We start from the raw sequence: 16803 nt of genomic DNA, 5'->3' as shown, positions 1-16803 counted from the left end.
GTCGAATGTCCAGGTCATTTGTTGCTCCCAACAGTCCCAACTAGCTCTGACGTAACCAACTAATGTCTAGTTTCTTCTTAATTAAGTTTCCGTACTCCAGAGTCCAGATATGAGGGTAAGGCGAAATGCTTTATTGGCATATCTGAGCGTCCCCAGGTCCCCACATAAGTGTAAACCACCGAATAGCGTGTTACAGTGTGTGTTCGTAATTACTAAGTCTAATAGTCAAGCCTATGCATTATTTCAGTCTCCATTGTGTGATTAAACTTGACCCAGTACCGTACATCCTGTATGGAATGTTGAACTTGGGAGATTTGCATATTTATTGAGTTTGAGACTACTAAGGCATTCTATAATTGCCTTTGATTGCTTGTGTAATGTGTGCTATTAATTTGATCCGTTGATTAAATTTGATGTTGGTCGATAACTTGACATCGTGAAGAGAGGTCTATGAATTACAGTTGGTTGAACCTCTAATGATTATTTATTTCCCTATTTATATACATAATTGCTTTTATCTCTTTCTTCTGGAAGTCGACATATAAACTAAATACTGCTTAAAATCTATAAGAGAAAAATTGCAGCACACGCATGACCAATTTATTGTGACTATTAATAGGCAGTAAAACAGCGTATAATTTACAACCTGTCTTATGGACCACTAATTACTAAAGTATGCAAAACGGTGAATTTTATGCATCATAATGTCTCATCTTAATAGAGAAATCCTGAATCCAGTTGTCACAGTAAGTGACTAGAACAGACATGCAATGCGTTTTTATTTTTCAATTTACGTGATTAGCATATCTGTCTGCAAAAAATTTTGTCCTCGGTTCTGAGCTGGTCCCTGGTATAATTTGATCTGTATCTTCAAAGAAATGCGCGTAAACTGAAGTCGGGCTTTTACTGGTCAATGTGTTACTGGTCTGGGTAAGCTTGGAGAATAATCCCTAGGCGAAGAATCGCACTATCCAAAAAGTATATGCTGCATCTCTTTCTCTTATTAATTCCCAGCCATACAATGTCGCCTTGCGTTTGAACAATAGTTTCGCTTTCCATGCGCGATATGCATTTCCCTTTTAGCACGTACTCCAGTTATATCTGCATCCCTGTCATTACATGGCCCGGGCTATAAATCAATACAGCTGGGCATATTGGGATGCAGCTCTCCAGTGGGGTACAGGGATTTCTGGAAAAACATACTGCCGTATTCAGCATTGAAAGAGTTGCGGTTACGCTACAGTGAAGGTAAAGTTTAGGCTGCACGGCAAATCTTTCTACAACCTTGATATCATCGTCCATCAGGTGATCTTGTGATCAAATGCAATTTTCTTCTACGCACGAAATCGAAAGGGAAAATTTTGTGTCGGTCTGAGCTCCACAAAATCTGTCACCGGTGTTACGAACTTTAAACATGTCAACATGATCGTTATAGACTTTGTTTTAGCTTTCCAGAAAAGCATGAAATCGGAACTCCAAACGTCCAAACTTTAAAGTTATAAACCCTATATCAGAATACACTTTACTGTATAGATTACGCCCGGTACCATGTTATTTTGAAGCAACTGGTGTCGAGCGACTGTGTTGCACCGGTTTTCCAACAAACTGCAGAGCTTACACAGTGTCTTGCACTCTGGAAAAACGTTAGTACCATCGTCCACAAACTGTCCATAGATAAACCTTATTACAAAAGGCATAAGGTCCACCGATGGACAGTTAAGAGTATTGCTGTTTGTACGATTCGCAAACTGTGTTACACTGTGTTGGAAAATTCGTACTTTGCAAAACGAACTCGTTTGATGCGGTCCAAGAATAATAAATTGGCTTTACTGGCTTTAGGGAATTTACTTTGTGTAACTTTTTTTAAAGCAACATTGGAACAGACATTTTAAAGAAGATGTACCTACACATGTTTAATGGATGTGAGTGTGATCTCTTCTTAAATAACTCCAAATTCGACTCCAATGTGTCCCCTCTATAAATTTGATTAAGGCCACTACGTTTTAGCATACCAGAAATTTTAATGTGAATCTGGCTTCTATGTACTTATTTGATGTCGGTATATTAATTATTGTTCAATAAAAACCTTAATCTACAAATCTTTATGTGCTAAAAGACCAAGTTTATGTCTAAACAGGGGTGTAGTCTTTTATTTTTCGTTTTTATGAAAACACTGGTATAGAGAACCAGGGTGTCTGTGCGATTCAATGAACAAAACGGAAGATATGACTATGTTTGCTCGCTCCCAGCATTTACTATTGTGCCTAGAAAAGTATTATTAACAGAGTCCTCGATCTTGTAAATATCAGCTTTTGTTTTTCCTGTTGCCAAGTTACATTAGATGCGACATCTCTGGCACATGTCTGTCTGTATCACCGGCACACCTCGTTCGCCTCTTTTGTTATCTTATCTAATGATCATGTTAAATGTACATTCAAAATTAAAGCTTTTGTCATCACGTACCACTCATAACTGCCCACCTGTGAACCTTATGTCATTGCAATAAGGTTTAGGTTAAACATGGACGGTACCTGCTTTTGTGCTGCTATATTTCCTGCTGCTTTGTTCGTAATATTCCGTTCATAAACAATTGTATGGTCCGTATTAACGTGAAATGGATGTCACGGTCAAATGACACGGTTAATTTGACTTTACATTTGTTGTTTTCGGTTCGTTTTAATTGTTAGTGACATTGAATCATTTGTCAGGAATGTGTTAAAATTTGAATTGATGAAATATTTGATTAATGGGTAAATTCATTGATATGACCCAAATGTTAAATATGGATAGGTAGGTACATGTGATATGTTGCTGTAAACTTTATCTATAGTTACAAACAGGGCTCATTAGGCCATTAAAAAGATGAACATAAAAGACCTGATTTGATCTGAAATTCGATTTCATTTCAGTGAAGTAATCGGATTAACTAGAATGTGTAGGTACTTATTGCATTACTTAAGAACTACTTATCACGAAGGATCAAAAGATACAAAAAAAGTGTGCAGGTGCTATCTATATATAGTTTTGCGAAATATATTCCTTTTATCGAGAGATAAAAGGAATATACTAACTGGAGAGATCCAGTGAACGAATCAGTCGGTCGCGTAATTACAAGATGCAGGTTTACTAAGCCTGTGTTCATACTAAATGCAAAAAAAAAACAAATTATACATAGTATCGATACAATATCAAAAATATTACTTACAACAACATTGTTATTTAATCGACGATTATAATATAAATATGTATGTATTTAATGTATTGTTGCAATTTACTTTTTTTTTAATCTTAAACATTTGTAATAGGATAATTTCAGTTTTACTTCAATAAAGTTGGTTTTATTTTTGACTTCGCCTACCTGAACTACAGTAGAACCCGCTTAATACGTTCACGTTTAATACGATTTCCCGCATAATACGCCATTTTACGCCGGTCCCTGCAACTTTAGGCCTGTTTTCATACATTTTTTCACGGTTAATACGACTCGCGACCCGCTTAATACGCCATCTAAATGTTACCAACTGTGTGTTAGTGTGTGTGTTGTGTGTGTGTGTGTATGCGGGTGAAAAAAATGGGGACTAACCATGCCGTAGGTACTAATATTACGCAAGGGACGCGATTCTGGCGACACCTCCACTTGTCCAGATATGTTTGTAGCCCAAGCGATCAGAAAATTGGTCCGCACATCAATTCTGTGCATTCGGAAGTCGGGAAAGTGGGAGGGTGTGCGCCGCTCCCGTACGTCGCATCGCATCACGCCCGGAACCAGTGTTGGCTGATGTTTTCTTAAAAAGTTAACTGTTACGCACCATCTGTACGTTTGTGTTATTGACATAACCGTCGGTCGTATTGTTATGCAATACGCCGTTACCTAACTCTTTTTAATGTGTTTATTACCTCCCTTAAAGTTTTTGGTTAATATCTTTTTTGTCGGGTCCTTATCGGTCTGAGAATGCGATGCCATCTGCTTGACCGCCTAATGTTGATTTATCATCTTTGTTGGGTCTTCCATTGTAAATAAACAAATGACACGAAATAATACAAAAAATAATTTCACGTTTAATACGATTTCTCGTTTAAGACGTTTTTTTACTAGGTCCCTTCAGAATCGTTTTAAGCGGGTTTTACTGTAATTTAAAATCAATAGAGTACCCTATTATATTCTTCGTTTTAACTATAGTGTCCGACCGAAGATTCGGTTTCGGGTTCGGTCAGTTTCGGCCATAGAATCATGTTTCGGCCGTAGTTTCGGTTTCGGCCAAAAAACGGCCGAAACTTTCGGCCGGGCAGAAACGTACGGAATGGTACTTCGTACAGTTCGTACTATGAAACTAAACTATGTTATAAGACCAAAACTTGGGGAGCAAGTAGGACAACAATATTTATGTATAAAAAAAAATTGGTTTATTAGAAAACACAATTCCCCTAATGAGGGCGCCACTGGACGGTCGACGCAATGTCAACGCAGTCTTAATAAGTGTATAAAAGCAGTTTAATGATATTTCTTCAACGATTTTAATAAGTCTACAAAAGTTTCGGTTTCGGCCGAAACTAGAGCCAAAGCCGAACCTTCGGTTTCGGCAAAAAAACATGTTTCGGTCGGACACTAGTTTTAACCCCTTTGCACTTGAAGACCAATTTACTAGAGAAGTAACAAAATTGTTCGTTACTTAAACAATACATTTTAATTGAAACGGCGGAAGAGTATTTCAGTAATAGCTTTTTGACCCCATTTAATAGATTATTAAGTTTTTCATTTGCGTATTCGAGAATTTTGTTATTTGCTATAACAAAGGAAGGAGTTGTTTATAGGTATCGTGAATTTTCGAGAAGGTGAAATTTATAATGTATTCTGAAGGAAGCCAAATAAGACCATCATTTGATTTTTCAGAACAAGTTCTGAATGTCACTTATGAAAGAGCTTGACAGTACAAATTATATATAAGTACTTAGTTATTGTCTTGAAAAGCAATTCATATTTTTTTAGTTTGCACCTATGCATGAGTGCTGCAAAACCTTGTTATTTTTGATCATCAACCAGCTTGTATTCAACTTTTTCTGAAAATGGAAACATAACGTTGAAAACATTTGCGTATAGGTACATACATACATGTACCTATACGTATAGGTACATAATGAAATTACACATAATTTTAATTATTAATTCAAAATTCCCTGGGGCTTTCACTAAAAGCTTACCAAAAGGTAACCCCTAGATAAAAACGGTTAAAAAAGATACCTACTTTTTAATTTATATTAATAGATTCGTAATTCTCCCTAAGAGTTGCTATTAATTTGAACAATAAAATAAAACTTAATCTCAATTTATAAGATACCGCACCCAAGCAGTAAAAGTACCTACTTTTGAATAGCATCCCATCCATTGTGACCGCAGCTTGAGCGTCTTGAAAGGGTTTTGCTTACGCATCTGCCGCCATGTTTGTTTACAAGTCTCACACGTGCGCGTGCGCGTATTGTCACTTGCGGTAACTCGGTTACGTATATTATGATGCATATTAGATTATTGCAAATTGTGCTAGCCGAGCGTTAGAGGAGAAAACGACATACACCATTAAATAATGGATAAGTAAAAAAACAAGGAAAACATATTTGCTTGGGCAAATTCTACTATGACGTCGGTAATGGCGAGCGATTTTACGAGTGGTTCGGCCTCCATACAAAAAACAGTTGCGTTTTAATAAGTCATTACCCATTACACACTATTACTACATAAATATGTGCGCATCTATCTACATTCGAATATTCCTTTGCGCTAAATTTATAGTAAAAACTTGGTTTTATACAGAAATCACGCAAAAAAACGTTATTTTAGTGTTACATTGATAAAGAATATAACTTTTTTGCGTGATTTCCGTATGAAACCAACTATTGTATAAAAAAAACAATAAAATCGGAAAATATGACTAAATGCCTTATTGACTGTGTACATAAAAACCTATCGCCTAAAAAGATAATCCAAATTTGAAGGCCAAATTAATAATCGATAGGTTACCCGGCTCCCATTTTCCAGTCTGCCGGCTCGATTCCTTGACAAAAGAACAAACGGGTCGATGAACCTTTTTACAGCATAACCTGCGCGGTATTATGTTATCGAATAATATGAGTAGAGTAAAATCTATTTTTCTCGCTTAATAACCTGCCAAAAATAACGGTAGGCAAAAATCCGGCAAAATCTCACACGGAATTTTGATTCCAGTGTTAAACTTAATGGACCTTTATTGTTAGAAATTATCCCTGGATATTGCCCTGCCAAACATGACTAAGTACTTAACTGAGAAACTGAGGATTTCTGGCTTTTAATTTCTGATGTAGTATAGGCATTTCTAATCATTTTCTCAAAAAAATTATATAATATAAATAACAACAAAAAATCTGTAGAGTCTCGCTGCTCATATTTTTCCAGTCTGCCGGCTTCTCTGACAAAAGAAAGAAATGTTCAATGAACCTTTTTAGGGTTCCGTAGCCAAATGCCAAAAAACCGAACCCTTATAGATTCGTCATGTCTGTCCGTCTGTCTGTCTGTTTGTCTGTCTGTCTGTCCGTGTGTCACAGCCACTTTTTTCCGTAACTTTAAGAACTATACTGTTGAAACTTGGTAAGTAGATGTTTTCTGTGAACCGCATTACGATTTTCACACAAAAATAGAAAAAAAAAACAATAAATTTTGGGGGTCCCCATACTTAGAACTGAAACTCAAAAAATTTTTTTCATCAAACCCATACGTGTGGGGTATATAGATATCCATAGGGATAGGTCTTCAAAAATGATACTATTGAGGTTTCTAATATAATTTTTTTCTAAAGTGAATAGTTTTCGCGAGAGACACTTCCAGAGTGGTAAAATGTGTGTCGTTTTATCATTCTCTTATTTTAGAAGTTACAGGGGGGGGGGGACTGTAACTTCTAAAATAAGAGAATGATAAAACTAAAAAATATATATGATGTACATTACCATGCAAACTTCCACCGAAAATTGGTTTGAACGAGATCTAGTAAGTAGTTTTTTTAATACGTCATAAATCCCCTAAATACGGAACCCTTCATGGGCGAGTCCGACTCGCACTTGGCCGCTTTTTTACACTAAAACCTACACGGTACCAAGTTATAGTTAAGTGAGTAGACTACTTCATATGAGTAGGGTAAAGCAACAGTTTGGGATCGAAGGTGCGGAAGGTGCCGTAGTATGAATAACATGGGCGTGCCAAATTATTTTACGATATAAAACTGTGACCAAAATTTGGACTATACCATAATTGTTTAAACGACAGTTTTCCTCTAACTTCAATATTTTCGGATTTCCCCCTACTTCAAAAAAACACGATGATTGTGTATAAGAAATATATTTTGCTGTGGTATCACTGATACGTATGATATAATATAAGAATTCCAGAGCCCGTACCATGAGTCACTGACAGAGTCAAAACTGACATTTACGCTATCGAGAACGTAATTTACTTTCTATACCATTTGTTACCCGTGGTCCTACCGCGTAGTCCTACTAGTAGTACCACGGGCAATTTTTTGCACTAATATGCGAGTACGAGCGAGATGTATAGAAAGTAAAATTACGTTCTCGACGGCGTTTATGTCAGTGACCAACTGATCGTAGCCGTACAATGCTTTTGTTTGATTTGTGGGTCAATATTTACCTATAATTCTTTTTAATATTATATTGTACACTTCAAAATAATATTTTAATTTCTGCTTTCTGTAGTTAATCAATATAAATTCGAAATAAGTAAAAGTTCTACTCCAAAATATTGTTTTGTTTATCTATTATGATCTCTAAGAACGAATTAAATTACTTTCTATGAAAATCGGTTTTCAGTTTGTAATTAAATAAGTTGTTATTGAAACAAAAATCATTTAATTTTTTTGTACCTTTTTTGGCATATTCAAATTTAACACTTAATTTTAATTAAAAGCCTAATAACATTATCATTTTTTTAAACTCATTTACATTGGTAATTGAAGTAACGTAGTTAGGCGGTGTCCTTTGTTGAACTTGCAGGTTGAGTGACCTGGGTGGCGCCCGCGGCCCCGGTGTGCGGTTTACTAGACAATAGTGTTGACAGATATCTCACTTCACTCCGAACACGCTAAGTTCGCACCAAATTAGTAGTGACCATGCACGTGAGTCGGACTCGCATTCCAAGGGTTCCGTACATTACACAATTTTTAACAATGTATTTGTTATGTGAAACGTGAGTGAAATGTCTATTAAAAACCCGTAGGGGTCGGATCAAAAACTAAGCAATTAAGTCCGACTCACGCTTGACTGAACATTTCTAATAAGTTTTCCTGTCATCTATAGATGAAGAACTATTTTGTGTATTTTTTCAAAATTTTAGTACCAGTAGTTTTGGAGATAAAAAGGGGGGGGATAACTGCTAAACTATTTATCTTAAAATTAAAAAATAAAATATGAGATTTTTACAATGTGCTCTCTTTCATTTCATATGTAACACGATATAGTTTGAAAAACTTTATTTTTTAATTTGCTCATTTACCCCCTAAAAGTGGCCTCCATATTTAAAATTCATTTGTTTACGTTACCCGTCCGTCTTTGGGTCACAAACTTATATGTGTGCAAAATATCAACTTAATTTGTCCAGTATCTTAGAAAAAAATGTAGGTATCCAATTCGTTAACTTTTGTCATGGCTATAGAAAAGACTTTAGTTTTCCCGATGATTTTTGACCCGTATACATCCCTACTTCAGTAGTAGCACCATACTTGACACAGCATTTGGCATGATAAATTAGCGTTTAATACATAATAAGTCGAACTAACAGATGTTATACCTATAGGTACTTATATGCTGATTCTAACCGGCGTCTTTTTTTATTAGGTGGTCTCACTTGCTATCCTCACAAAAAGTTAAATTGAGACTAAGAAAATATTGTGAGACAAGCTGTTAATACACTATAGATAAAATACGTGTCGTTCTATAGAAAAAAAAATCTTTACACTGAATGGCAATAAACTTATTTTTAATTTTATATCCTAGTATCCTAGTAGTAGTGTATCTGCTCTCAATTGTCTGTAACTTATATTTTATTAACAAGATTTGTTGCCGCTGTCGATAGTATACTTATTGTATTGCCTTTCTGTTTCACGTCTACTAATAATTTATTATTATGGTATTTTCTTCTAATGTTTACTCTGTATATCTAACCTAACTATTTTCCATCCCAAACGAACATGACACGGTCGTAGTTTATTTTCCACATGGTTTTTATTGCATTATAAGTATTATAAATTCGTATCCTATATATAAGTAATTTCATGTATCACTCGATAAGCCGACCTATAGAGGAGAACAGCCGTTTCCATCTGAAATTCCAACAAAAATTCTGATAAAAAGGTCCTCATTGTAGATGAAGCGTAAGGACCCTTCTCTGATGGGAAGCCAGAATTTATGAACAGCGTGACCGTTCAGATATATCTGGTGACTGTACATCAACGTCAAAAACACCAACAAGCAAAACAACATTCAGGGCTTATGAAAATAAGCTGAAATAAGCCCACGGCGAATGTGGTTGTTTTTGTACCATCGCCCACACTGTTAACTGTGCATCGGTGGACCTTATGCCTTTTGTAATAAGGTCCACAGATGTACAGGGAGTGTTGATGTTTGTATTGAGGCAAAAATGTGCAAAGGAAAATGTTGCGGAATTCACACTGGAAACATGTTTTGATGTTTTAGAATTTTATTTGGGTAGAAACAAAATATGTTATTACGAGAACAACATTATATAAAAAAAACACCTTAACCACGGACAATCGAGGGTGCCGTAGCTTCATGAATACCTACATAGAAAAATAAAACCGACTTCAAAAAGGATGAAATAAAATATTATCCTTTTTGAAGTCTATGCATTACCAACTGATATGTTTGAAGTCGGTGCCAAGTCAAGTAGTAACAATACCAGTCAAAAATGGGATTTATAGCCATAAAGCTGATTATTTTTGACTGGTATTGTTACTACTTGACTTGGCACCGACTTCAAACATATCAGTTGGTAACGCATAGACTTCAAAAAGGATAATATTTTATTTCATCCTTTTTGAAGTCGGTCTTATTTTTTTTTGTAAAAAGTTTTTATTGTTCCATTTTTAGTTTCCTAATTTCCTACCCTTAAGGTTGGATTTTTTTTTTCCAAATTTATATGGGACCAACTTGGAGGATACAACTAAACGGAGTAGCCATTAACAGGCTTTCCCCTCTGTCGAAAATAGGCGGCCAACGGTCATACACAATGTATGGACTGACGTTTATCTGACATGGCTATTTTTACGTTACGCATACATTTGACGTTCCCCTCCCCCGCAAAAATCGGCAGACTGTTTTGTACAGAAAATTACAGACATGGCGTCTCCGTTTGATTATATCCTCCAAGGGGACCAACTTCGGGGTATATACCCTTTCCAATAAAAAAATAATTATCAAAATCGTCTCTGTAAAAAGTTATGCGTGGTCATACATAAAAAAAAAAGAAATATACGCGTCGTCTTGAGAACCTCCTCCGTTTTTTTCGTCGGTTAAAAAGAGCCTTACGTTCAAATGACATACTCGTACTTATACTATTATTTCGCTCGATGTATTTATAAGTAAATAAGTATCAAGAGAGATTGGTTTTCCTCCGAGACAGCTTTGTCAAAATAATTTGCTGTCATACTCTAGTTAGATACACATACAATATTAATGATGTTCCCTGGAAATATATACAAATGTGGTCAAAGGAGGTGGTTGACTGACAATCAACAAAGCCTGAATATACTCAATGTGAATAGGGAAAATGAATAAGTACGACCCATAACATTAATAACTAAACACAGGCTAGAATTACACGTAATCTTACATTACACGTTACACCCGTCTGGACCCGTCTTTAAATCCAATTCAACCGACCGATCAAATACTGCAATGTAATGAAACTTGCATACGATCGCACCGTCTAAATGAGCCCTTAATCAAGGATCACACTTATACTGGTTCTCCTTAATTGTCTCTAATGAAACCTTTGGGAATATTTCAGGGATTCTAAGGGACAAAAAGGTGAGTAATGTTGAGCATTTGTTAAGTAGCGTTACAGGTTGACCGCTATGAAATATGTTACGTTGGGCAAAGACTAATATGCTAAAAGGTTGGTTACGTAACTAACAAAGTAGCAGAGCTACATCCTTCAGTGGTCAACGAGAAAATATGCTGCGAGGAACTACTTACTTTTGAAAATATCACATACCTAGAAACTAATTCTACCTAAACTACTTGAGTGTTAACGGATCACTATATACATAAACTAACTTGTGTTAGTCTCACGAGAGTCTTGAGAACTGATCGAAGCATGTGACCACACATTAATTTTCTGCGCTGTCTAGCTTATAGAATTGAGACATATTTACGCTGCACTATAAGTCGAATATATAAACCGAACCGAACTGACGACCAGGGTTATTTTTTTACCTTTTTCACTCATGCTACGACCGGGCAAGTATGAAAGATAACTTTTACAACCCCTGTTGTCAGTTTGGTGTGGATACATAGTTAATATGGTCTTCATATTAACTCAGATTATACTTAAATCAGAAAATGTATAAAATTGCGATGCAACTTACACGTGCCAGAGGCAGACGTGGCTCACTCCGCGATTTCGTCGCGTCGCTGCGGCCCACACCAATTTTGGTGTACCTATAGTCATAGTAGTTGCCGCGCACCGCTACGGAACGGACGCCTGCGCGCGCTTGCGCCACCTAGCGGTCATATCTGTCGTAATAAACGCGTTTTGTTAGAGAGTGAATCTTCAGTACCTAGTACTACTTATTATTTATTCTGTGCCAGAGGTGAGCAAGGAACGTATATTGAAAATTCGGCTCACCGGTGTTCGTAGGAAATTGATTTTGCAATGCGATTTTGGTACAAAGGCTTGTCTAACTCTAGACGTGTTTGGTTTCCCCGACACTGAGAATTTATTGATGAGACGTAGTTTGGGTATTAATATCTACGCCACTAGAATTCGTCATTAAAATGGGATCCTTTTGTGAGGAATGACAGATTCTTGAGGCTTGTATCCTTTTCGCCGCTTAAACCAGGGGCCTGTTTCTCAAAAGCTTGTATACCTGTAATATAAGTGAAAGTCCCTTTCTAACAAATGCTGTCAAAAAGTGACATCCGTTTGTATTACAAGTTACAAGCTTTTGAGAAACGGGCCCCAGGTTGATCAAGATCATACGACATACCTAAGTACCTACAAATATCGGAATGGCAAAACTGTTCAAAATTTAAAAATGTAGGTATACTTTTAGTGCAAGTAGGGTTTTTTCACGAGTCAATACAAGGTTTACAGTGATATCAGTAAGTACTTCGTTCTGATGTTAAATACACGTAATTTGTTCTAACAATCAACTTCAACAAGAACCTTATGCACACATTTTTACGTTCATTTTATTTCCTTTCGTATTTATTCCGTCGTCCACACCCGAATCAAATGTCACTCCACATTCATAAACGTCGCTAACAGCTTTAGCCATCACCGATTAACCGTTCGACTAATTGTCTTTTAAAATATCCAAACTGGAATAAACCCCATAAAACATTCGATAAGATGTTTCAATTAATGAATGTCCCAGCGGTGCCATAAATGGGGCATTATCTATGAAAAGGGACCTTATTGTCGATGGCGCTTACGCCGCACGGCGTCGCGTGGCCTCGTATTTATAATCGGAGCATTGTTAATTATGGCGTAAGCGCCATCGACAATAAGGTCCCTTTTCATAGATAACGTCACAAATATTTGAAGGTTCTTTCCTAGCTTGTCTTTGATATTTCTATAGCTAGTAGGCGTGTAGTATTTATAAATAACCTCTACTCTCCCATTGTACAATTATCGTAATTGAATTTTGAATGAATACCAGTCTGTTTCCTCCTAATGGAGTAGTTAATTAATAAGATAATAATTAATTAGGTAATAAAGAGGACCAGGAATTAATTAGTTTTGTTTTAAATTTAAATTCAATTTTGTTCGAATTTAATATGATTTCAATTCAATTGAATTGGATTAAGGCATTTTGGCGGTTAGAAGTTAGAAAAGTTTAATAGGTGAAAACTTACAACCTGCAGTAAGTATTAGGAAAACAGGGACATCTATAATTTCTCACTTTTCAGTCTATTTTTAAGGAAAATCGGCGTACCAATTTTATGAGCAAGTTATATGTGTAGCGTTCCTGTTCCCCTATCACTGACCGACATGAAAATATCTGATCTAGTTTTGTGAGATACGATGACTTGATTTGAATACGTTATTAATAAAGAGGACAGTAGACAAATATGATCACAGGAATCAAAGTATACGTAATTAGATCAATGTAGAAAATTTCAGCTTACCTATAAAATTTCTGCCTGGGAAGACCGTCGTAGGGCATGAACTCACGTAAGTATTTGAATACGTACAGTCACCTGCAATAATATGTTACCTTTCGAAGGCCGCAAAAATATGTGACACGCTTTTATGGCTCTGCAAATAAGCTCGTGTCAGATAGTTTTGGGGCCTTCGTTGCCATATTATTGCAGGTACTTACCTAACTGTACTTCGCTTAATCAGAGTCAGAAAAGCGAAGCGACGAAAGAGCGTGTTGGTCTTACCTTATAGACGGTCTTATTTACATTGACCATACACACTCAACAAATATTTATAGTACCTATGCTTGCTAAAAATGTAGGTACACTAAATATTTTCATAAATATTGCCTGACGTCCAATAAGTAAAAGTGAGCCCATTGTATCCCTCATAAGCCGATACACGCGCAAATGTTTCGTAACTTTCATAATCCTTCTTGAATACCGGTATCAATAGGGTGACGTTGATTTATGCTAAGTTGGGATATTCATTGTATTTTGTATTTCTAAGCCATTAGGCCATACGTCTCACTACTGGGCACAGACCTCCTCTCATGCGTGCGAGGGCTTGGGCTATAGTCCCCACGCTAGCCCAATGCGGATTGGGGACTTCACATACACCTTTGAATTTCTTCGCAGATGTATGCAGGTTTTCTCACGATGTTTTCCTTCACCGAAAAGCTAGTGGTAAATATCAAATGATATTTCGTGCATAAGTTTCGAAAAACTCATTGGTACGAGCCAGGATTTGAACCCGTGATCTCCGGATGAAAGCCGGACGTCATATCCACTCGGTCACCACCGCTAAAATTATATTATTTAGAAAAGAAATCTTAAAATATGATTAATAATATGAAATTATTTAATTAATCATTGTTAAATACTAAACTCGGCATTGCCACCAGCCTAGTGGGCACTGTTAATATTTATTAGGTATGTTTTTTTTATTATTGTACCTATTACAAAAAGTACTACATCACTGAATGAAAATAACAAGTATGAAATCAACTGTCCAAAATACAATTAACAACATATCAAAATGTATATTTCAAAACGTAAACAACCTCTTATTTACGTAGTAATTAAACGACAATACTTCGTTACAAGCGGTTTGTTGTTATACAGAACAACTCGGAACGTTCGAAACAATTATGTTTCAGTTTAGCTGTGTTATGCTTCATAACAGTAACGCAATCACTGGAGCTCGCGCGGAATTCCGCTTCGTTAGTTTCTAGAAAACCCCTGGGCTCAGACGTCGGGCTTCATTTGGTAAAGCTAGGTTAGGTTAGATTATTAAAATAGTTCATTAACATTATTCTGAAGTAAATGTTTCAAGTGAAACCTATAAATTCCATCGCCTCTTAGTTTTTATTTACAAAATAGATATTTAGAATTCATGACTTTCCCATAACGGAACAATGTTGTTCCGGACCTTTGGTAGGCGTGTGCACAGCCGAAGCCAACACGGAGAGGCCATTAGATACTTCAATCATTACTTATTATTAGTAAATGCCATTTTTAAATCTACTCGTAGCATTCAGAGTCTTTCAGCTCATTTGTCTCTAAGCTTTTAAGTGTTAATGCATGCAACAATACCCACGTTGTCTTTGCGCTTATAAATGACATAAACCCAGAAAATTTATAGATGAAAGCGCCATCTCTAGACAATGCAGTGAACCAAACGACAGCTGCGATACAGTCCAACATTCTCCGACGCCGTGGTCACCGTATACGCGTCGGGATACACTTTTACTTGCATTCCTATTACGGATGCGTATGCGTTTCACTCGTTGCTCGCGGCATACCAAACTGCAGTCTAGTCTTTGGACAAATACTAAAGTATGACGTCATTAACTGTGAACCTATTTGCCTATATACATGCCATAATGAGTAAGTTTTATTTTTATGGAAACTCATTAAATGCGCAAGTTACTTGCTGTTGATGTTTTGATTGTAGGACGCTTATATGATGATTATGTTCATTATAATGGTGCCTAAAGATGACGTTCGGATGTCAACTCAGTTGCATTACTGTTGCAGCATTCTCATATTTATTTTATTTGTTTCAGGTAAGAATTCGGTTCAATAAGCACTTTTATACAGACGGACCGACGGCCGATACAGACGGACTATGCAACCGTCTGTATTGCAGTCCATCTGTAGCGGCCCTAAGAAGGTATTGTTTTACCAACTAACCGAAATCGATCGCCGACACATACATTTTATTTGCTCTGCAAGATGGTTGGTCAGATTGTATCTAAAGTTGTAAATATCTCTGTTGAGCTCCACGCAAAAATACTAATCATAACTTAAATATGTTGTTGTATAAAAAGAAAATGATCAGTAAATAACACTGTAAAAATACGCAACAATACAAAGTTTTATTTAAAAATTACAGCTTTTCATTTACACGCTTCATTAAACTTTAACCGTGTATTGAACACTGTAAACAAAGAAGCTTCGAAAACGTTACTTTGTATTTTAATTACTTTCACACCTAAAACTAGCAGGGCTATTCAATTTGACAACAAAGTGCAAGCGAGCAATCGCCTACAACACTACCTATTTAGTCAATTTAGCAGAAACCACAAGCAGTTAAAAAAGCAGGCTCTTTCAAGACTGAAAGCTGGACTATGCAAAATTCCAAGGTGTCTTAGGAGTCTCTGAGCGTGTCCTTGGTGCCCCAGCTTAATAGGTATTGACTGGCTTTTGTTGCACCGCCATTACTCATGTGTCTATTGCTTCTGAGCACAGATTATATAATAGTTCTTCCCTGGGTACGATTACGTTGGATCAGACTAATGAATGAATGAATGAAATCTTTATTTCAGGCAACTAGTGGCCCATACATAAATACCTTAAAACTAGCATACTTGCTACTACTAATGTCCCTACTAATGATTAGTTGTGAGTTGTGACAAATTTCAATGTTTTAAATCTGGCAAAATTCTGTCTTCTGGCAAGAAAGGGTAGAAATTGTATTGTTTATGTATGCATTTCTTTTCATTCGGATTTTAGTAAAGGTGCTGGCTTGTTTAGTGATGAGAATTACAGCAGGTACCGCCCTATACGGTTTTATTTATAAAGGTAACAAGTAGATACAACACAAGGATTTATACCACTTTTTAAACCCGAGCCGTGGACGCATACAAAAAAGTTTAATTACCGAATTACGGAATAAATCCGCCATGTTGGAACCATTAAAAATCTGGAGCGCTCCATTAAAAGTGTTTCAATTACGGCATGGAAATAATAAATTAGCTGGTGAAGCGATTTAGTGTAGTTTTATTGAAAACTAGTACGATGTAGAGTTTGTGCGGAAAGAGAAGAGTCGTAGAATGTATTGGATCCCATACATTTCACCACTCTTCTCTTTCCGCACAG

General features: G+C 36.3%; 1 protein-coding gene and 1 long non-coding RNA gene across 2 annotated transcripts in view; one reads left to right on the top strand and one right to left on the bottom strand.

Moving 5' to 3' along the window:
• LOC134658288 (IQ motif and SEC7 domain-containing protein 1) overlaps nucleotides 1–16803 on the top strand; it is a 262519-nt gene that overhangs the window by 97012 nt on the left and 148704 nt on the right. The gene's annotated exons all lie outside the window — the stretch shown is intronic.
• Nucleotides 6911–16803, bottom strand: part of LOC134658330 (uncharacterized) — a 150729-nt gene continuing 140836 nt past the window's right edge. Inside the window, exon 3 of the long non-coding RNA XR_010097693.1 lies at nucleotides 6911–7044. This is a non-coding gene — a long non-coding RNA (uncharacterized LOC134658330). The remainder of the gene's footprint in view (nucleotides 7045–16803) is intronic.

The sequence above is a fragment of the Cydia amplana genome, chromosome 22 (assembly GCF_948474715.1).
Source record: "Cydia amplana chromosome 22, ilCydAmpl1.1, whole genome shotgun sequence".
Taxonomy (NCBI): domain Eukaryota; kingdom Metazoa; phylum Arthropoda; class Insecta; order Lepidoptera; family Tortricidae; genus Cydia; species Cydia amplana.
Note: the sequence above shows the minus strand (reverse complement) of the source record. Positions and strands in the feature narration are given on the sequence as shown.